The sequence below is a fragment of the Buteo buteo genome, chromosome 15 (assembly GCF_964188355.1).
Source record: "Buteo buteo chromosome 15, bButBut1.hap1.1, whole genome shotgun sequence".
NCBI classification, from domain to species: domain Eukaryota; kingdom Metazoa; phylum Chordata; class Aves; order Accipitriformes; family Accipitridae; genus Buteo; species Buteo buteo.
Genome location: NC_134185.1, coordinates 28,389,187 through 28,412,079, shown reverse-complemented (window position 1 = coordinate 28,412,079; position 22,893 = coordinate 28,389,187). Strand labels below are relative to the sequence as shown.

General features: G+C 41.1%; 1 protein-coding gene across 5 annotated transcripts in view; it reads right to left on the bottom strand.

The window, feature by feature from the left end:
• The window catches only part of PKIB (cAMP-dependent protein kinase inhibitor beta), a 57,681-nt gene that overhangs the window by 11,125 nt on the left and 23,663 nt on the right, over positions 1 to 22,893 (bottom strand). The window contains exon 1 of one of the 5 annotated variants that reach the window (XM_075046860.1): positions 10,593 to 10,674. The exons of 3 other annotated variants lie outside the window; for them this stretch is intronic. The gene's annotated coding sequence lies outside the window, so the exon portion shown is untranslated. Of the gene's footprint in view, positions 1 to 9,882; positions 9,916 to 10,592; positions 10,675 to 22,893 lie in introns of those variants that run through there. One more of the 5 variants, XM_075046859.1, reaches the window with a different exon arrangement.

The window sequence follows — 22,893 nt, the reverse complement described above, 5'->3', positions numbered from 1 at the left end:
CATTGGCCAAAGCTGTAAGATAAAGACAGGAGCTGACGAATTTTGCCCCTTGGTGAGCCCAATTTCTACATGAATCTTGTCTATGCTTTCATGAGGAATGGCTGAAGGTGGGGAATTAATTTTACTAAGTATTAAGGACCATCACAGACTTCACCAATCTTCAGCTCCAAATGCAACACATATCTTAACTTTTGCTGTGTCCTGTGTACAGTACCTAAAAAGTGTATGTATGCACTTGTATAGATACTGCAGCTGAAAGGACTGGTCGAAGTCCAGTATGCCATGCCAGCATTACGAGGTATGTATGGCATGAAACCACTTTCTATACAAATGAAATGGGATGGACTTTCTTCTTCCTCAGACTGGTACTTCGAAACTTTCAGTTGAATTTTCTGATCACTTCCATAAAGCCACTATTATAGAAAAGGCAAGAGAAAAAAAGCCACGTAACTTATTAATCATGCTGCTTTTACGCTTCTGGAGAACGCACAGATACCATGGTGCGGTTCACCCTCTACAAACCCGTACAGAGTAAAACAGCTTTACTGTGAGCTGTGTCTGACGCCGAGTACGCACAGTGCTCTGATGCACAGGACAACACATTACAAAACCAGTAGCAGTTCTAAGTAATGGTACAATTTTCCCGTTCTGAAAGAAAATAAGGAAGAGAGGAGAAAGGGTCATGATACTGACAACTGAATCAGAAGTTATCTGTGGCAAGCAATAAATGAAGTGACATTAGCTGAAGGCAGTCAATATCAGACAAGCAAGCAAGTCACTTTCCAAATGTCTCTGAGTGACCAAAAGCAATGACGGACATAAGCTTTAGTTGACTTCACGGGAAACGCAATTCAACAGGAAGCAACTCTGATGCATCAGCTATGCTTGAAAGAAATCAAATGCATTCCCTACTATGGAATAAGAAATGAAGCTCAATGGAAACCAACCAACCAGCCAACCAACCAACCAACCTAATTCTTCCTCTTATATTTTGGCCATTCACCCTCACAGAGTTTTCATTTCCTATTGCAAAATGTATAAATACCACCTGTCCCACATACCCACATACCACTTCCTGAGTTCAGCCACAGAGCTCCCCCCTTCCAAATCCTTTCTTAAGATTTGCATCTGGCCTGAAATCCAAGAGAAGTTTGCCCACCCACAACAACATACCCGAGGAGCAGTTTAGGATTTAGAAATCGGTTTTAAGGCTAATTTTGCAGAGGCCCTGCAACTACAACATTGCAGTTAACTTGTAGTCACAATTTTTTGCATTGCCAAAGGCGCACAAGGAAACAAGTATCCTCCAACCTCTCTGATCTCCTTGTTCCTCAGGCTTTGAACTGGGAATTTTTTAGGGAAGAATCAAAGGACTTTTTCCCTCTACTTTGATACCTGCTGCCCCAGCATCCCATGAACACTTTATGCAACACAGACAAGTCAATAGCTATGTAAGCCAGCATATGCGTGCATCAGTACTGTATTCTTTATCAGAAGCAGCGAGGGATTTAGTTCTCTGCTTGCCAGCTCTGTGGAAGAAAACTGCTCTGACAAAACCACTGGGAAGGGCTGACGCAGCAAACAGCTTGTGGCATACTGGAGTCCAGTTACACAATGCACTCTAGTAAAGCCATCAGCGCAGTGCAATATAAAATGCAATTGAGAGAAGATGAATTTACAATTTAGCAGATACATGAGAATGGGACAATCCTATGCACACAACCAACACGCCTATGCATCCAAATTCTCTTACTGGAGAAGGCCCAAGTCTCCTTGAGATCCTACTGACATGAATGAGGAACGTTTCCATCCAGTTCAGAGTGAATCAGAGGGTACCAGTACGTACAGGAGGTTCCCAGGAATGGAGACGCTTGTGGAAATGCTTACGGAAGAGAACGAGCTGCAGAGAAAGAGGAGGAGTTGTCTGGTAGCAACGTGTGGGCACAAAGGGCTGAAAGTCAGGAGCACGAAGGTGACAGAGAAGTTAGAGGCATGGGGAGCCTGTAACTGTGCTCGTACATAGAGAGAAGGAGAGATTAACTGAGGGTCTATGTGAGATAAAGAAGTGACACGGCAAGGTAAAGGGACACAGGAAGAAAGGAGATCTCTGGAACATTACTGAGGAAGAGGAACAAAATTAGTAACGAGGAGCTTCTTTGCACAGCAAGCGGGGTGGAGGCAGGAAGGAAGAGAGTCTTGGTAAAGTTTGGGGAGTGTTTCTGGAGACCAGCTCTGCTGGAGGATGTGCACAGAGATGGACACGGTAGAGAACCTATGGATTAGGAGCAAACTAGCTAGGTTGCAGTAAAATAGGTGCTTTTTTTGCTTAAAAGAATATGTGTGTAATTATCCCAATATGCCCACATGTAGGAAACCTGAAGAGTCTGCACAAGAAATACAAGGACAGTTTACTACACCTAGGAGTTTATTTTCTTTTTTCTTTTTTTTCTTTTTTTTTTTTGAAGAGGATAAATTATTTTCTTAACATGACATGTGCCACAACATCTTGTTAACTGAATATGTAGTATATGTGACGACGCTTACAGACTGATGTTTGGAGCCCTCAAAAGAACAAGCAGCTGCAATATGAGCTTCTGCACAGACGTGCCTCTTTTTTGCCCTGCCAGCAGCTGTCCTCCCAGGAGAAAAGTCCCTGCTTGTTTCACATTCAGACCTCCAGAGGGTCCCCTGGAGGCAGAAGTGGGTTTGATGAAAGGGTTATCTTGCCATTATGAAACTCAGAAAGGACACAAGCCAGAAACTCAGAAAGGACACAAGCCAGGGCTTCTCTCCATCTAGCCATTGGGTGTTAACAGTCTGGCAGTGAAGTGAGCAGGAATTGCATGTGAACAGCAGCAGGCACCTTGCTAAGTCCATAAGCCTTCAAAGCATGGGACCGTTTCCATTAAAAAGCAAGGACAAGCTCTCAGAAACACGTTATTGTTTCAGTTATGCAAATGAAAACTGACTTTTGATTTTATTATCTTTGTCACAGCCAGATAACAATCCATAATTATATAAAAAAACCAGCTTAATCATATCTTATTTGTATGATTCTTCCTCCTTCAAATCTATGAGCTGTATTTTTTATGACCTGGATCAGATCTGGAAAGCATCCCACCCTACATGTGGATTTCTTCCCTGGTCAGCTTCAGTTGCACCTTACTGATGTGGAAATACTTGTGTTTAGCCACTTTTGCAGTCACACCCCTTAGTGCTTCTTCGCCTGAAGACAGGAGAGGATACTCTCTGTCTGGTAATGATATGGTTCATGTCCGATGGAACACTTCAGAAAAGCTGAAGTGTAATCAAATCCAAGCACCATTCTTCTCCCTAAGTTGGAGTAAAACTTTCCTGTTTAAATTTTTGATTTCTGCATTCTGGTTTCATAATGCCAAACACACACAAGGAGAAGTCACTACTTCCAGTCAAGAATCACTCATTGCAGTCTGCTCTAACAAAAATAACCCCAAACAACAACAAAACAACACACACCAAACCGAAAGAACAAAAACTGAAGTGAAACTTAGTAATTAATTGCTACTTACTCACAGGGGTCTGGATATAGCATTTAAAGCAAAGTCAGCGTATCCTTCAAGTCTTTACTGAGCAATCAAAGTACTAACATACTATGAAAACCTAATTTTATTTTCTTTAGGACAGTAAGCTGCAACAAAGCCTGCTTGACTTTGTCATGAGTGACTTTGTAAACCTAACACTCCAAGTTTTTATTATTCGAGTAGCTTCCTTAAGCACCAGCCTGAAAGGTAAAGCAGTTGACAACTTCAGCTATTTCACCAGTATTTACTGTTGATGGGAGCATCTCTTCCACCCTGTTCACAAGGAGCAAATACCAGTCTGAGAGCTGCCAAGATATCCTGTAGACATCACCCCAACACTTCACTGAAACATGGTTCTCGGGGTCTCAGCATTCTTTGCTTTCATCAAGAAGCTCTGCATAACTATTTCTCCCCCATAATTATTTATTCTATCTCTCGCTTCACTTCCTTCTTCTGCTCCACAAATGATCTGGGTTTCTGAACTGTTCTTCTGGCTCATCCATGAATACTTCTGGAAATCCAATCCAAAATACTTCATTTGGCATTCTTCACTGGATAGGATGTTGGAAAGAAAATCGTGTTTGTTCAACTGAATAAATGTTAAGTTAGTTAATAAAATATTAGTTTATTAACGCAGTTCAAGGGTAGTAAAAGGTCTTTGATTTTGCAAATATAAGTGAACGATTGTAGGATAATTCTATAAAGCCATCTCAGCTTGAAAGAGAGCTGGTCTACCCAAAAGTTTCTCCAATGACATTTTTCTAACTAATAGAAGATATTTTCTCTCCCTAAAAACTTTGTCTTGACCATGTCCTTAGGCCACCACAGGTGCTGTAAAGTTCTACTAAATCATTTTGGTTCAGTTTGTGCTCAGGGGAAGACAAACCAACAGAGATCACTGTGCTTTTTGCAGGAATCTGATGACTTTAAGTGAGCCTGGGGCAGAAAACATCCATTTGGCATGTGAAGTCTAATACAAACAAAATGGAGCTAACTTCCAACTGCAAGTGACCCTGGTGCACTGAAGAACCGTTTAATGAGTTACTGAAGTCTCCTACTGCTGTGCTCGACACGGCAGTGACTTTACATTCGCAAAGATGAAAAATCAATAGGACATACGGCTGGCTACATTTTGAGAAGTTATGTTACATGACTTTTCCACACTGTCTTCTAAAATTGCATTTTAAATCTGGACCCTCAGTTCCCTGTTCTGTATGTTCCATTTATATTTTATTTATGCTTTAGCGTATATTTTTGCTTCAGATACAATATTTCTTCAAAATTAAATGAATAATTTTTAGTTTTCATTTAATTCTCCAACATACATCATGCTTACTAATACAATACCACTCAGGTCATATCCTCTAGAGCATACCTGATCAATCTTGGTACTAGTCCTGTTTACTAAGTTTAATGAAATTACAGCTAGAAAAATCTGCCCCATCCAATAGTGACTCACCAAGAAAACAGACCGAGATTTGAGAAACATGTCTTCCTTTAGACTTGTAATTTAAGTTAGATAATGACCTTGATTCACAAGGCTTCCCAATTATATTTACAATAGACTTTAACTTACAAGTAAAAAAATAAATTCAGTTACAATTTACTGAAACATATCCTGATAGCGTAGGTTTACATTTTGATCCTGCAGTTATGCATGTACTTAACTTTATCCAATTGCAAGGCTTCTGTTGCTTCCATTGAAATTTTATAATACAGACAGGAGACAGCACTAGGAATGCGCTCTTTAACGTTCAGGAGCAGATCACTGGGCTGGATTTGTCCCTCTCAGATTTGGAGGTAAGAGTTGTCTCCAGTGGATCAGACACCTGCTGATACAGTCCCTGGTTATTTGTCTGCACCAGAAAGTCTGTGACTGCACCTTAATGGTCAGAGACCACAGGGTATTTACATGCATGCAGAGGCACAATCAATCAGAACAAGGCAAGTCTCAGATTTACTCCCCTGCCAGAATATTTTGAGACTGGGGGGAAAACTTACCAAAATTTTCCATAGAATAGGGAATATGGGGGCACAAATATCTGAGAGCATCTTGTCCTTAAATTTTCTGGGAATGAGCCAGCTACACCTTGCTCCACTGAATAGCACTGATGAAACAGAATTTCAAATAAATGAAAAAAATAACCCCGAACCCACAATCTCTTGAGGACTAATGATGGAAACAAATAGGCTATATGATTAACCACAGTACACACTAAGAACTTTTTCCTTGCAACTTATTTTCGATTAATTTTACGCTTCAGGTGAGGAGTTTATCTGCAGTACTACACTTGCTCCTGCCTTCCTATTTTTAGATGACTCCATTTGTTTCCTCTGTGTCTCTGCTGAAAGGATACCATTGATCACAGCGATTTATAAAACTCCTGGACTTTCATGCTATTTCAGAGTGTCTCTTTTTCCTATGAGAATAGGGCTAATAGGTGAAATTCATACTAGTTATAAGCCTAAACAAGTCAGTAGAATTACACCTGGGATACATTTAGTTTAATTTCTTTAGCCTTTCAATATACTTCTATTTTATGAAAGTATGAATCATCTCTATTACCCTCCAATGCCCTTAGCCTAGGACATTAAAACAGCCTCCCTATCTTAGAGATTCACGGTTATAGACTAGTTTGGTAAAATAGACATATTTCAATCAAAATTCTAGTAAAATATACTAAGGAAATTATTTTATGGTCTCCCTGAGCTTACCTGGCAATTGAGGAAAATTATTGCCTCTCAAAAAAGTAAGCCCTAAAAGCAAATCCCTACCTCCAAATACTACAGCCTATGTGCTGTTCAAGAACAAACACCAAACAGTCATTTCCAAGGCATGTACTGAGCTGGCAGTCAGATAATTTCCATGCTGTTGAATTCATGTATTTTAAATTAATTCAATTAAAATGATCTCTCATTGAGGCAGATGGCTTTAAAAGAATCTTTTCAATTTTGGTAAATGATCCTTCACTAAACATGCCCTGCTTTTGAAACACCTGGATAAAGTGGTTTAAATAAGGATCAAAAAAAGTATATTAATATCCCAGATGATAATGAGGCTGTGAAAACAACCAGTATATACAGGACCATTTAAGAGATGACACAGTAGAAAGTTAAAGTGTGCTTTTTATAAATCACTTGAATGAAGTATGGCTGGACGCTTGAGCTATTTTAGCTGGAATGCCACCAGGCATAGAACTTTTATTTAACTTTCTTAATTTACATGGGCCATGGAGGGATGGAAACCAAAACGTAAGAAAGCCATCAAGTCTTGTTCCTATTTGTCACACAAACAACATTAGTTGGGAGGTCCACATACTGAATCTTTTGGTTTTAAAAGTTTAACAATCAATCAGCTTTCTTTTTCCTCATCTTTATCATTTTTAATTTAACATTTAGTCTGCTATATTCTGAGTGAGAGGTGGGTTTAATTTTAACATGTCAGACCAGAGCCATTCTTCCACAAGGAGCAGCAAAAGCAACAAGCAAGATCTGTCTGAGCAAATGTTTTTACTTTGCTTTCCTCTGGAGCAGAATTGGATAGGATTTTCCTACTGAAAACTGTTTTCCATTGTAAAGGAATCTGCACTTTCACTGCACGGAGGTCTGTTGGTACCATGCTGTTCCTGAATCACATCAATTTTAACAAAACTTTTTTACTGGGTCCAGGCAAGAGAGAGCCTGCCGACTGCTGCCAAAGAGTTACTTGCCTGCAGCCAGGGGCTGGCAGAGGGTGGGAGGACAGTCAGCCTGAGTTATTACGGGCTAGGCGAGTGCTTTAATCGCTAGGTTCTTCGTTACCTCTGAAGATCTCACAGGCTGGTTTCATCCCCAGAAGCACACAAACACGACCTCACCGGGTTTCCTCACCCTGGAAGGAGCCTGTGATACAGCCCCGGTGGCACAGGACATTTCCTAAAATGCTAGGAGGGCAGGAAAGCCCAGACCTCGCTCGGCTTTATCACAGGAGGGTGGTTCCTTTGCGCTCCCATCTGGCACTGAGACCAAGACGGTCAAACCCCTGGCAGCCACACAGACCACGTAGGCGATGGGGTGTCCTCCCTCCCTTACCCTGAAAGATGCAGCACCAGCCCTGCCTCCCCTCTTCCCACCCTCTCATGGCAGCAAACGCCTTCCCTCCTCTTCCTCTGCCCTTCTACAGCACCAAATTCCCACACGCCCCCGCCAGGACACTCCCACTCCATGCAGAAAGTGCCAGTGCCTCCCTCCCCATCCTGCCCCACAGGAGGACCACAGCAAGAGCCTCCACCGTCCCCACGGAGGCTCTTGCCCAGGCAGCACCACGTGCGAACCTCCGTGGAAAGACAGGAGAAATGAGCGAGGCAACCTGGCCAGGTAAATCACATCTGACATTTCACTCGCTGACTGAAGGCGCTCGGATGCCAAGGAACGAGGTGCCCGAAAGAACCTGTTTCCAGTTGGTTAAAAATTACTGTTCAGCACTGACATTTTGTAGCCTTCAGACTTTATGTCTAATGGGAAATACCACCCTTGCAAGCTCCTCTTAGGACTTTGCAGCCCCCACGGCATTACACATACCTGTGTAACATGTTGTGTGAGTTCAGGAACTGCTCAATGCTCAGAAACAAATTTTTCCTATCTGCTAAGCTAATGACCTCTTCTAAAATGTTTATAAGCTCTGAACATTTCCTTTTTTAGCTCTGCAAGCATAATCATATTACAGCCTGACACCCGGCAGTGTAAATTAATCTTCCTTCTTTTTTTCCCATGCAAATTCCGAAGTGGATTTTTTCCCCCATTTTGTCTTACTAAGCACAGAAAGGGAGAGAAGGAGAAAATCAGATAGACATTATAACTAAGTGAATCTTTTTGCAAACTGATGCTTCTGTTTCTAGACAGATTGAAACAACACCAAGCCCGTTTGGAGGACACATTCTACAAAGATGCATCTTTCCCAGAAACACACAGACCTAATTGCATTGCCTAATGGAAACTCCACAGGAGTTTTGTTTGTGGAAGCATGGAGTTGAGCTTTTCAAAACAAAAACCTGGAAATGATATTGACTTATAAGTGCAGATCTTTGGCAGGTTATGCTGATGTTGTTGTAGTACTCAAACATTTAGTCCTTGTTTTATGTACTGGCATTTACTTCTGCATTAAGACCTGTATCTTTGAAAGGTAAAAATTAAGAAGGATGCTTGTCATGCTTTCCTGATGAGCGCATATCCTTTTTCTAAACTCCACTCAACACTGAAGATGTGTAAAGCCTACACCACCTCCCTAGAGTCTTGCATGAATCTGGGCGAGAACTGCAGATGGTGTGATTTCAGGGGACTCCTGTTTTCTGCAGATGAACTCTGGTTCTTGAAGAGCTACAAAAGACTACAGGCACCACAGGAAACATTTTTCTCTGGTCTTCACTGCCACATTCTTTATGGCTCCCCTTAAAATCAGCAGCTGAAAGGTTTTTTTTATTTATATCTTGTGTTTTTCTCAAAAAAAAATGCAGAAATAGTTCTGAATTTTCTTGATTGCAGATGAAAAGACATGACCTTTCACCGAACAGACCAGTATGCTACACTCATTTTGAAACTATAGGTCACATTCTGTTCCTTGTAACATCAACCAAACCACTACAGATTTGTTCAATGAAATAGGGGTTTTGGAGAGAGCTGACAGAAAATTAATATCTGCAGATATCCCTCCACAAAAGCCCTGCTCATTTATTTTGATGGGGGCAGGGGGGAAAGAAAGAGCAAGATTTGCTCCTGCCTTAGAAGTTTTAGCACTTCTCCCCAGACTGTAAAGAGTCCCTCAAATTTGTGAAGGGCCACAGGAACGGTTTTGCCTGATGAATCCCTCTTCCCCTCTGAAGAAGGAAGAGATGCACCCACAGAGAAACGGAACCCATTTCTGTACTTCTCAGCAGGGAACTCCCTAAAGCACCGACAGTCACAGCCAAAGAACAAAATTTGAACATATAATCTATAGAGTCTTTTTGGTTTTTAAACTAACCACATTTATTATACCAAACAAGATGCTTACTCTAGTGTTTCAAAGGAGAGCCTAGAAAGACAAAGATGACTTCCACAGTGTGTAAAGCTCAGCGAACAGGAGAACATCAGCAAGGCTATGAACATTTAAATAAAGGCGAACTTCTCAGTTTGCTTAGTTTGATCAAGGCTGTATGGAGACAAGCACAGCTCTTTAACTGAAGTTCATTAGGAATGGTAGGTGCTTATGAAACCCTGTTAAAATATTTTAAAAACAGCCTAAAAGAGGTAGAGGACGCAAATGGTAGAATACAGCAAATGAAAGCATAAGAAAAAAGCTACTTACAGGACAGCAAAAAGGGGCTGATGAATACCAGAGACACCCAGAAACAATTGGAATGTGATCCCAATGTCTGGCTGTCAGCTGACTACAGCAAAACACCAAGGGAAGGCTGAACTGTTGCCAAGAGGGAAACAAAACTTGAACACTTTTAAAATAAATAAACAGCCTACAAATTCACATACAGGAGCACATGCCTTACAGATAGACTTCTGGACTTCAGCCTTTCCATTCAAGGCACTTCTGGTACAAAAATAAGTCCTTAACAACCATGTCACAAAACAAATTCGCCATTCTCCCGTGAAGGAGGGTGAATCTCTCTGCACCAGTAGTGCTGCTACGTTCACCCCAAAGGTGGCAACTGCTGCCTGGACACCGTGTAAGAAAGCAAGCCATGTTTGTTCAATGGCATTCTGCTATCCGAAGCGATAACACACAACTATAGTATAAAAACCTCTTTCAAGCTGTTGTAAGATAAATACTACTTTCCCACCACATTTTCAGCAAATGTCTACAACTGAGTTAATATTTCAGCATCTACACACAGAGAGTTTTCACAACGGACCAGAAAGCTACCTGGAAATAACCATACTGCTTAATTTTGTATTAGCTGCCAGTTGATTTGCATGAAGAACCAACCAGCCTGCAGGAAAGAAGGTCATCTAGCATGGTTTCTTGGCAATCTGCCCCATTCAGCCCCCAAAAATGATAAGTACCTTAAAGTTCATGGTTCAGGTATGCATACCTTCAGCCCCACAGCATGGTCTTTCTTGAAGTGGGGCTGGGCGTGAGCTACAGAAGAAAACCACTGCTTGAGCTGTGGGCAATCGCAGAGAGGTATATCCAGGAAAGTGCCAGCAGCTCTGGCTTCCACCGTCTCCTCAAAAATAACCTGCCGTCACACAACTAACAGAGAAGCAAATGGCCACTGGAAAAGCCTCCCTGCTTTTAAAAATCAGAAAGGCTGAAACAATTTGAAGCTATACAAATAAAGCAAGCTACTTGTGTGCCGAGTACGTCAGCAGGGGAAAAAAAGGAACGGAACACTGAAGAAAAATTATCTTCCCAGTTGAGGAAATGACTCAACGGTTTGTACAAAGTCAAGATAGTCTCCACCTGACATTTTTCAAGGGTCAGTCACCCACAGGTGGGGCACTGGTTTTATTTACCACTGGATAGGTTTCTTCTGATACACAGGACCCAAGCTGAGTAAAACTCAACTGCTGTAAATCTAGAGCAATCCCACTGGAGTTAACGTTCCTCTGGATGTACACCGGGGCAACTGAGGTAGGGGTCTTACCACAAACTGTTCACATCAGCCAATTACTTAGTTACTAAAGTGAAAATGGGACATTTCAGTGGAAGTCACTGGGATCATAAAGTCAGGTAGCAGAAATAGAATTTAATTTTCCTAGATAAAAGGAAACATATTCCTGTTTTGTACAGTGTCATCTCTATTTCAAATGTTTAACCTAAATGTAAAAAGAAAAGAAAAAAGGAAATAATTTGTTTAAATGGTTATATTAATTTAGCCTTCAAATCACTTATGTATTTATTTGGGTACAGTGTGAAAACACACTAAAATCTACACCAATCTATTCAACAATTCAGCACTAGCCAAGTAGAACCTTTTCTTCCCCATATTCTCTCTTGGATGAACATTCTTTCCTCTGCACTTTCATATTAAGTGATAATACTTCCTGAAACCCAGTACAAACTTTGCCAAGGGCTCAGAGAACCCCTGCCCATTCCCTAGGTACTAGTTGTAAAAAATGCTGCTCCAGAAAGTTATTAGAATACTAATACAAAGATCAGCATTTTGAAGTAGATGGGGGTTCATCATGGAGAGATTACTAGATTTCAAAATATTGCAAAATAAATTATACTGCTTCTCAACTTCCACCTCAACATTTCTGCAACAGTAGCTGACACAGTAAAGAAAGCATACATTTACAGGAAAAACTGCAATCTTCCCTGAAGCTTTTAGCACTCTGTAAAATGAGTTTTCTTCTTGTGCTTGTTGATTATGCCTATTTTACTGGTTTTGGTTAATTAACACTATCCAGAAGAAACTTTAATGACATAACTGTCCTTGGCCATTGGTTAGGAGATATGCTTCATTTATTTTACAAGTATAGTTAGAAAGGCAAAGCAAGAATGGGTTTCTAACTAAGGACCAGGATCTGAAGAGACTAGTGTGAATAAAGGGAGACAGAAAATGTTATCAGGGTCACACTGACCTGTGCTGCGGTATCGCAAAGGAAATCTTTGGTTGCCACCACGCTGATGCACAAACACAAGCCAGCTGGGGTAATGCAATGGCTAGAGCCCCATCAGCACCCTTTCCAAATTATTTTATTTCCTTCTATTCCCCCTCCCTTCAGTAAACCATGCCTGGTATCAGCAGGGAAGCACAAAATTGTGAATGTTACCTCAAGTTAAAATGCTTTCTTGTTCCAAATCTGTTGCTCACCTGAAGATGAAAAACCGTGCTTTTACTTCAGCTGATATATTACTGGACAAACTGCTGGTACAGTCAGTGCTCTGATTCACATCCTTAGTCTGAAATGCTTTCTTTTGCACACATGCCCTTTCAAATCCGACATTTTATGTGTGGATTTTAGCTGCTTTATAGTTACCTAAGTGCTGAGGAGAGGAAGAAAACAACGTGCACATACAAAAGGTCTGTTGGTGGGTTCTCTCTTTTATATTTTAAAGTTCAAATGCATATATATTATACATATTTGCAGCTCTCCAGGGTTTCTACCAGCTAAAGGATAGATTTTTCTGAACTGTTACTGCACCTTCCAAAACTGTGACTCGGCAACCACACTTTCACACTTAGAAGTATGGCAAGTGGCTTGGTGCCAGGTAAACTAATGATCTAAGAGCTTCCTAATATGCAGCAGGATGCTTTAATGAAAGTTTGCCCATTACATATGTAAGGACAGATTATTTGCTGTAAACTCAGATAAACTGTTGGTCTTGCAGCACTGAGAGCATTCAGAATCTCGCAAACAACATAACGTTTGTGTTGTGGAAAGTCTATTCTGGCATGTCATCATTTATTAAGAAACCACTTTTGCATTTCTCATTTCAAGAAATTTATTTTCCAAGTAATATTGCTGAGACCTTTATTTGCTGACTTTTTCTACAGTAAGTTCTATTTATTCATTTTTTAACAGATGAAGAAAGTCTTCTCAACTTGAGTTTAGTGCATTTTAGAAGCTCAGTTAAGTCCTTTTATATAACAACCAAGTTATCTTGTATGAAGTTTATAAAGAAATAAAAATTAGACCATGAGATACATTATTGGATTGATGTCCAGAATGCATTTCAGGTTATTTTTAATTTGCATTTATTTTGTATTATTAGGTATGGATACTTCCACATCTCCTACACTGATGTCTGAGGACATATGCCATCCAAATTATTTTCTCTCTAAATGCTCTTGCCATAGCCATTAAGGTGAGATAGGGACGAAAAGAAACTTCTCTAAATTTCACTGGATATGGAACTGTTCAGGGTCATACTTACAGCTGATAAAACCCCACTTTTCTCTAAAGTGGATAAAGGCGGAGCCAAGCCTACTGCAAGCAGCCATATGCAAAGTCAAGCTTTTTGTGGACTGTCATGATGAAGGCCCACTACTGTCCCTGTACTTCATCTTGCCTCTTTTCTTGTTCCACACACCACAATTCTTCATAGCATCTGGGAGTGGATTTTGATTCGTTCTTCAGCCAAGAGCATGTGTATGTATAAGACAGGTGCCACAACACCTTTGCTTGAGGTACCAGACCTGCAAAGTAGAAAGAAGCCAAACCACAGAACTAGATGCTAAAATTTCCTCTACCGAGTTGGATGCTTCAGAAAACTGCTTCAGCCTACAAATTTCATACATGAAAGGAGAGCGACCTGGAACTAACCAACAGGTAATACCTGGGAGAAGGGCATGCCTAGGGATCCTACCCATCACAACTTTGCCTTGCTCTGGGTTGCCGGGAAGCACCTGCATCTACCCACCGCTCACTTCAGCTGACGAAGAAATCATCACCTCTGAAACGACTCCTTCAAATCACCAGGCAGGGTTAATTTCTCCTTTTGAACACGTGCCCAGAGGAGAACACCTACTGATTTGAAGAAGAGCTGCCTTGAGCTTCTGTCTCCTACATGAATGCTTTGATCCCTAGGGAAGAGGTTAAGTTGACCAATAGCACTTTCCACTGTGCCAAAGTATTGTAACTGAAATTCTGCTCTTTTGATGTCAGTGTAAGTTTTGCCCTAGTCTTTACACTTCAACCTCTAATACAACGCTTCCTTTAAGGGGGAAAAATAGTATGTCACAGAAGTTGGGGGTCAAGGCTGGCATTAGTCAGGCCACCACTTGAAACACATGGGAAAAATATTATACTTGAAACCTAAAGACTGCTTCTGTAATTTATGCAGTGACTATTTCTTACACAAGAAGAAAGAGGCCTTGGAGTCAGTCCAACATTCACAACTTTCACATTTCCAGCTGAGTACCGTAGTGACTGTGCTCATTTGTCCCCACAAACCATGAATTCTTAGCTGTCCTCTTCTCTAATTAGCTTCCAACTGACTGGATAAAAAATGTCCACACCACTGAGCTGTTAGAAAGGGGTTAAACCAAACATGAGTAAAACCAAAACAAAATTAAAGGAAAACACTGTATGTTTATTTAAGTAAGACGACACTAAAAACATTGACCAGCTGCAAGGAACTGCTGAGTATTTCTCTGAAAGAATATTTTCCTTGTGTTGCCAATATTACATTAACAACATACTGATAAAGAAAGCACTAAAGAGGACCCCAACAAGGTGCTGTTCTCTCAGAGACAACAGTTGCAAAACATCTTGGGACATTTACACACTTCTTGTAACTGAAAGTAAATGAGATCAATCACAACACAGCCCTGCTAATCTGATGATAGGACAGTTGTAATCACCTCTGTTGCTACATGCTATGATGACTCACCACAACTAATAGTTAGACTTTTCTTATGTCCCTAGGGGAATCGTTATTAGAATTTGTCCCTGCCAGTGAGGAGTTACCACACCTACAAAGAAAGGAACAGGATTAAAAGAAAGTTGAAGAGTCAGTTTTCAATTATATGTATTATTTGCATGTACCAAACGCTAACAGTGATAATTTATTCTGGAATACAACTACACTCAGGAAAAAAATTACACCTCTTGCCAGCCTTTGGTGTAGTTTAAATGCGTGGCATACATCAGTCTGCCAGGAATACTGGAGTTAAGAGTCCTGAAAAAAGTAAAGGAGGTCAGTATAAACTGTTAGACACGCAGTACTTGAGAAAAATGGACCACTAACATGTCCAAAATAAATAGAAGATAATTATGTAATTATTTTGGAAACTCTCAGCATCAGTTTCTGTGTTTATCATTTCTACATCACCCCTGTGTCTCCTTCTACCACCTCAACCCCTGAACACTGACAAGCTGCACTGAGTTTAAGAACTGGATCATCATGTGGTGAAGTCTGAACTGATGCCAACACAAACCTCATGGTACATCAGAAAAGGCCCCTCGTTTTTTTCCTCTCACCACAGAGAAAGCCCAGTTCTGCAAAGGCTTGTTCACATTGCTTTTCTGGAGAGAAGTTCTCAGGCACATCCCAAGTTAATCACTGAATTTGAAGTTGGTGAACTCTTAACAACTGCTAAGGAAACAGTGATGACCAGTTGTCAAGGCAGCATAATTTACTGAAATGAAGTGACTTTTGATAGACGGACAAACTGATGATGCTACCTGACTGTCAACCCAAGGCCCTATGTCTTCTGAGACAGACTCTTTGCTCTCCTTATCGTCAGCCAATCTAGCAAATTTCAGCTCCAAAAGTAACATTTTTGGGGAAAAGATGCAACACCACCAAACATTCAACAGTGGCCCATAAAGAAAGTGTCCTTGTTATATACTTTATCACAATTTTAGAAATTTTACATGTCACTAATCCACATTAGAAAACTGACCTTTGAGTCCCTTTAAATTTAGGAAAGAAAAGCAATTCTGCCATTTTCCTAACTTTATTTCACATTTATTATTAAGTCATTATTTCAGACTATTCATGGGCACATTTTAGATGATGTCTTTGTATCTGCCCGTTCTGTATGGATTCTGACTCTGCTGCTGAAGAAAAGCACAAGCTTTCTGAGTTTTTCTCAAAGTCAGCTGAGGAGGGGAAGGGAACAAGTAACATAATTAGGAAGAGTATAAACTAGTTCAACTTCATTCTGTTTAGTCTTCTAAAAAAAGAGTTCTGCATATGAAAAAGAATTAGGGTCACTGCTTCCGGGACAGCTGAAAAACCCAATTAAAGCAAGGAATCCTACTTGACTTTGCTGAATACTTTATGAACAGATGGGGTGCATGAGACATGAAGAAAGGTCTGGGGGGAGAAGCAGGCTCTGGTGGCTTCTCAGAGGCCACAGTCTGCTCACTCTTGCTTCAGAATATCAAAGACAAATTTAGGGATATTCTAAAATGTCTATCTCCTCAAAAAAGGAGCAATTGCCTCTTTCACAGTGAAAACAAGTTAACAAAACAAAATTCTTCTGTTCAAATGGGAGTAAATGGATGAAGCAGTCAGGTAGAAATCAGTAACTTACACCTCCAGCATTGGTCAGAACCGTCTTCCTCACCGAGCAGATTTACAAGGCCACAGGGACAGACTGGCATAGGTTTGAACTCTCATACAAAATCAGTCAAGGTGGTGACTGGGTGTGAAACATATTTTACACTTCCCTGATGCAGGAAGTCACTCAGTCTCTTCCCAATGACTACTGTTTTGCTGTATGTGGCTTAATTTTTTTTTCCATCTGTCTTATTGCCTAAATGAACATGTATCCACTGTCTTTGGCTCATTTCCTCCTCCCAGAAATTGTTCTACTTTACTTTGGACCCTGAATAAAAGTTCTCTGAACTTATTTGAGGCTCGAACACTAGGCAGTATTATTTCTTCATTTGCTGAAGCAGAAATAAAATGTCATTTTTGTTATACTAAACTACCTCAGCTAAGTGTTTGTTGGAATGCAGTTCTGCCTTCCTGCTAGTTATTGGTATGGCTTCTTGCCAGCCATCATCTTGAGAAGTTAAATATTGGCTTCCAGATGAGCAGCAATGCTAAAGACAACAGAACATCATTCTAAATAAAATAGATGGCAGCATGAAAGGAAAGCAAATATCTTCCTGCTGGGACAGTTGCCTAAAAGTCCTGGCTAAGCAACTCCCTTATGAAGACACGGTAGGGTTTTGCCAAAATAGGAGTCTGTCAACATCTCAAAACTAGCACACTTTTCATCATGTCAAGGCTCACGTGGTGGAGAAGAGCAGTGATATCCTGCATTACTTGTAGGCCTGTGAGAGCAGGACAGGCTAGGCAGCCAGGAGGAGGTGTCTGGGACAGAACCAGGAGTGGAGGATAAAGCAAGGCTGGTAACTTGGTGGTATAAAATCACAGAATAATTCAGGTTGGAAGTGACCTCAGGAGGTCATCTACTCCAACCTCCTGCTTGAACAGGGTCAGTAATTAATTCAGACCACACTACTCGGCGATTTGTCCAGTCAGCTTTTTGCTATCTCCAAGGGTGAAGACTCCACAACCCCTCTGGGCAACCTGTGCCAGGGCTTCACTATCCTCATGAAGAAAAGGCTTTTCCTTACCTCAAGTCCAAATCTGCCTCGTTCTAGTTCATGACTGTAGTTCTCCTGCTGTGCAACTCTGTAAAGAGCCTGGCTCCATCTTCTCAGTAACACCTTATAGGTATGGAAAGGCTGCTCGTAGGTCCCCCCAAAGTTTTCTCCAAGCCAAACAAGCCCCAGTCCCTCAGCCTCTCCTCACAGGGCAAGCACTCCTTCCCTGACCAACCTGGTGGTCTCTTGCTCCAGTTTATCAACATCCTTTTGGTAAGGAAGGAGCAAAACTGGACAGTCTTCCATACAAGGTCTAACAAGTGCAGCCCAGTATGTCATTACGCCTTCCTTGGTGAGTAATGTTTAGCTTGTTGCAGGCAATGCACAAAGCAGGCTAAGACGTTCACAGTTACCAAGAGTTTTCAGGTTGAGCCGCTCACCCCGAGAGGTGTGGAAAAGATGGGGAACTATCAACTGATCCAGTAGGATTTTGCACTGCAAGAGCCTCCATCTTTTGGGAACTGGGCACGGTGACAGATTTCCAGTTCAGCTGTGAGACATGTAGAGCAGCAGAGCATGTGGTACTCCAAATCAGGCATCAAAAATCAGCTTTTTGATTCTGAATAGGGCTGGCACTGAGTCTGGTTTCCAGATGGTTTTCTGTTCTGTGTTTCTGTTGCTTAGAGGAACACAGAAAAATCAGAAGGGAAAGCCCTTCCCCACAGAGAAGCAAGAAATCAGGGAAACAGAAGTAAAAACATGAAGAATCAGGCAATAATTAGTAAGTTAAGTCACTTCCCGTGTCACAGCTTTCTCAAGTACGGAACCAGCTGTGGAAGCTCTCGCTTTTATGCCAAACAATTCAGTGTTTGACTCTCCTGTCTGTAGTAGCTTTGGCTGGCATTTTCCAGTCTTATTTATACAGTTAGATGCAAAGCAGCCAATTAACATGCTTGTTATTTCTTTATTAACAAACATGGTCTTTGAAAGGACAGATGCACTTGTTTACCATCCCCTCAGATTTCAATCAGTCTCCATATCAGTGTTTGTGCTCTATGCTATACAAAGCCTGACTACTTTTGCTCTTTATCTGCTTTTGATATTCAATTTTTTAAACTGCTCAATGCCTGTATTAGCTCTGGTTTAGTTGTTTCCCTATTTGGAAATGTTCCTTACAGCTCATTGATCTCACATTCATTCGTGAATATCATTAGAAGTCAATGGGAAAATTCAGTTTAAGAATTTGACCCCTGGAGTAACTCTAGCTTCTAAAAGACTCCAAGCACAGCTGAAGGGCACATACTTAATACAGTGGGGACATGACAAAGTTGACTTAAAGGACTGCTAACTACACTCACCTTTAACTGTTTGACTATGTTCCATTTATTTATTGTATTAGAGCCGTCTTATTACCTAGCAAAAGACAACTCAAACACAATAGGGGATAATGTCAAATCAATAAACTGAAGTGCAATATACAATCAAATGCCACTTTAACTCCAGGTTGTAGCACTATACACCATTGTACTGCATAGCTCCAGTACATAGGAGCACTCAATCAAGTTTCATAGTTGCATGCTTAAAAACACATACTTAACCACTCCATACAATTGGGGCCATAATCACTTATCTTATTTTCCAATTTTGTCTTTCAAAATAGCAGTTGCAGGCTTAAGAGAGACCACCAGGGCACAACAGGTCCAAATATTCAACCTTCTAGTCTTAGCGCTGAAGAGTGCCGAGTATTATTGAGTTCTACAGATAGTGGGGAGAGCTGAAGTTACTTAGCAACTTAAAGGATCAAGCCCTATTAAAATTGCAGGAATGTGCAAGACTTCATCAGAAAGGTTTCTTTCATCAGGGAAATTTTCTTTTCTAACAGTAGACCTTTCCCTGACATCTGATCTCACCTGTACCAGTCCAATACACTGAGACACATTCTTGTAGGTCTATTGTGCTGCAGTGACCTTGAGCCCAGGTCCTCCAAAGAGACCAACAGAGCAAAGATACAGCAAGTCATCAAAACCAGGATTCCCTTTGCTGCTTACACCATCCTGCCTAAGGGCAACCACAGGAGGCGAAGCCTGGGGCTCCTTGCTGCTGCCGAGAAGCAGTAGCTGGGACAGAGGAATTGGGGCAGGAAGGCACATTACCCTCTAACTCTACCGCTCCTTCAGCCCTTACCTCTTGACCTTGAACCCATGTTATAGTTTCCTCACTCCTTACCAACTTTTCTCTTTTCCTTCCATCTTACTGATGCAGAATTCAAACTAATAAGCTTTGAGAGCTCATTACTTTTCATGTCAACTACATCTTACTTGCCTTGAGGCAGAAACCCAGGAATCTACAGGCTGTGGTATCCAAAAAGTCAAACTACCTTTGTACGGACATAAGCAGTGCATGGACAGAGGAGCTAATTAACCTGTGCCCCTAACCCTGCAGAAGTTAAACAAGTGTAACATTACTGCCAGTTGCACTGTACAAAGGCAAATGTGTGGCTGCAGTGTTAGGACCCATGAAATACAAAGGCTGAGCAAGCAGCATTTTGAAGGGTAATTTAATTTTAATCGCTGGCCAGAGATTTGCCAAAGGCAGAGAAGTCGTTTTGGGCTTGCCATGGTCTCCAGCACAACCATGCAAATGCCAGTATGGCAGTGAAATACCTCTTTTCATATGCCCTTGCACAAGGTGGGCACAAGCAGTGCCACACAGACATCAGCAGAGCACTGACCGGGCATATCTGCTAGCCCGAGACACAAAAAAAGCCATAGACTCCAAAGGGGCTGGGGAGAAATGGTGGTCAAAAGGATTTAGTCTTTCCTCTTATACTGTAGAGCCAATCCTGCCTGTTCATCACATGGAAAGGGAGAGGGGAGAGAAATCTCCCCCAAACATCAGTACACAATCTTTGGTGGCTTGCACCCATGAATCCGCAAAGTCACACAGACAGACCCAGGTCTGAGTGAGGCTACGGCTTATTTCCGTGCAGGTTATCATACTGTGCACAGGATTTTTAAGTGCTATTATAGCTTCTGACATCCTATCTAAAAGAGTGGTCACCATAGTAACGCCTGAATCACATGGCACTGCACACCTGATACCAATCAATCTTGAAAACATCTTTTTAAAGAAACAGACTCCTGGAAAACTGCAGATGGAGGTTTCTTTTTGAGACTAAGAAGATGCCCTCTTGTAATAAAAATGGGAATTTTACCTTATAAACTTCTCATTTGACTCTTCCTCCATACAATCCCATTCTCTATCAGCTTATAAAACTGATAGAAACTAAAAAAGGGCAATGGTTCTGTGCTGTAAAGAGTGACAAACAACAAAGTACAGCTGGCATGTAAAGGATACATTGCATTTTTCCCCCAGAGCATTAACTGTGACTTCTGAGAATACAGCCATGCTCTGGTTGCTGAAACAAAATATAAACATGCCTGCCGTAGTGCCTCTCCACATTCCCAGGACACCAAATTTCCCCTCAAATGTTAAAGCCCAGAAATTTCATCAGCTTCTTTCTCCCTTTTTGCTTTCCCAGTCTGCAATTCAATTTAGTTGATTTGAGTTGTGTTCCTCTGCGTGGGTAAAAGAAGAGGAGCATGTTTAAGGAAATGTTGTTTGCATTTAGCTTGGCACCGTGGCTTTCTGAAGTGCATTCTGCCACCAGCCCTCCAGACCCACCCAGCAGCCAAAAAGCTGATAAAAGTTGATGATGTCTCCGGGGTTTTTGGTGGGTTGCTTTTTTTTTTTTTTTCCCACAGCTCAGCCGGACCCTAGCAGCCTTTGGGCTATCTGTGCTGGGCCTGCTCCTCTACCTGTTTCAACAGCCTGCTGCCTCTCATTATCCCAGTGAGGGCACTGCTACAGGTTGATGAAAATAATCCCAGCAATGCACTCATGCACAAAGTTCAACCAGCCTCAGCAGTATTTCCAAGAAAGACTTAATATTTCCCATTTGATTCTATCCCAGATTATCACTACTTTCATTATTTGAAAGTCTACCGCTTCTTAATTTTCCTTTGAAAGAGACTGCTTCTGTACAGATGGCTTCCACCTTTGTCATCTTCCATTCCATCTATATTTTATTTTTCAAACATGTCAGAGCTATAATCATGTATTGTGAATGTGCCTCTCCTTTATTCGATGTGATTTCAGGAGAGCCACTGAACTTGTAAATGCCATTGACTGACAAAAGTTGGATATCCAACTGTCATAATGCTAGTAACAAATATGCTTAGAAATTCTTTCAGCATCCTGGAGATGGGTGTAAAAACAACAGGAGTAGACACTGTATGATTCTAAGGCGGTAATGAGACATCCTTTACTAAGCTTACTGAAGTCACTAGAATATGCCCCCTTTGCCATGGCCTCATTGCTGACCCACCAGAACAGATTATGTGCACATGAACTGTTACCACAGGTTGGTTGAGCTCATCTGGGTGACTGTAGACTAGAATTGATTAGGAAAATGCTCCCACAACTCATTCCCAGAGAGGTGGTCATATTCAGGACTGACTAACTACTTAAATGATTAGATGACCACTCAGAAAAAAGCTGTAACTATTGCTGTTCAAGAAGAGTGCTATCAAGATTTTTGTAATAAACAAAGTGCAGTAATTGGGTGGTTATGATATGTGTAAGTCACTTCGCATGTATCACAACTGAAATGTCAAATTGTACTTGTGTTGTGTGCTTAGGTAGGAATAAATTCCAGTTGCTTCTAATTTTAGGATAATACTGGCCTCTATCCTACAGGTGTGTTCCAGGAGCAAAGCGAGGAGCAGAGAGAGAACTAAGATGCATATTGCTTTGAAGCTAGAAAAATAAAGGTAATTGATGATATGTAAACATTTGTGGCAGTTGTTTTCTGCCCTCAATATGTTGTCATGCAATACAGATACCTCCTAGCAGCTGTGTGAGGTATTTGTACTGTCTGTAATGCTTTAGAAGTCAGAGCTAGCAGTCATAGAGTCCTATTACACATAAGGAAGTTGGACTTTAAATCTGCTTTCATAGTGTGGAAATTACATTTATTCAGCTATAGTTCTGACATGCATCTCACAGTAAATGGCATTATTGTTCGACAGGGCAACAGACCAGAAATGTCATGTTTCAAAATCAAAATGAAGAAATCATTAACAATTTATTGAGTTTTAAGCTATGCCAGGGCCCAGCTGTGGTTTTCAAACTGCATAGGAATCGATAGCAGAAGAGATCCATTGATTTTGGCAAGGATCAGAGACCATACTTCGACTACGTGCAGTATCTTTTGCAAAGGTAAGTGGCAAGGGAAGATCAGGAAAGCACAAGTGAGTTGTTACAGCAATTGAGAAAGCTGCCTGTG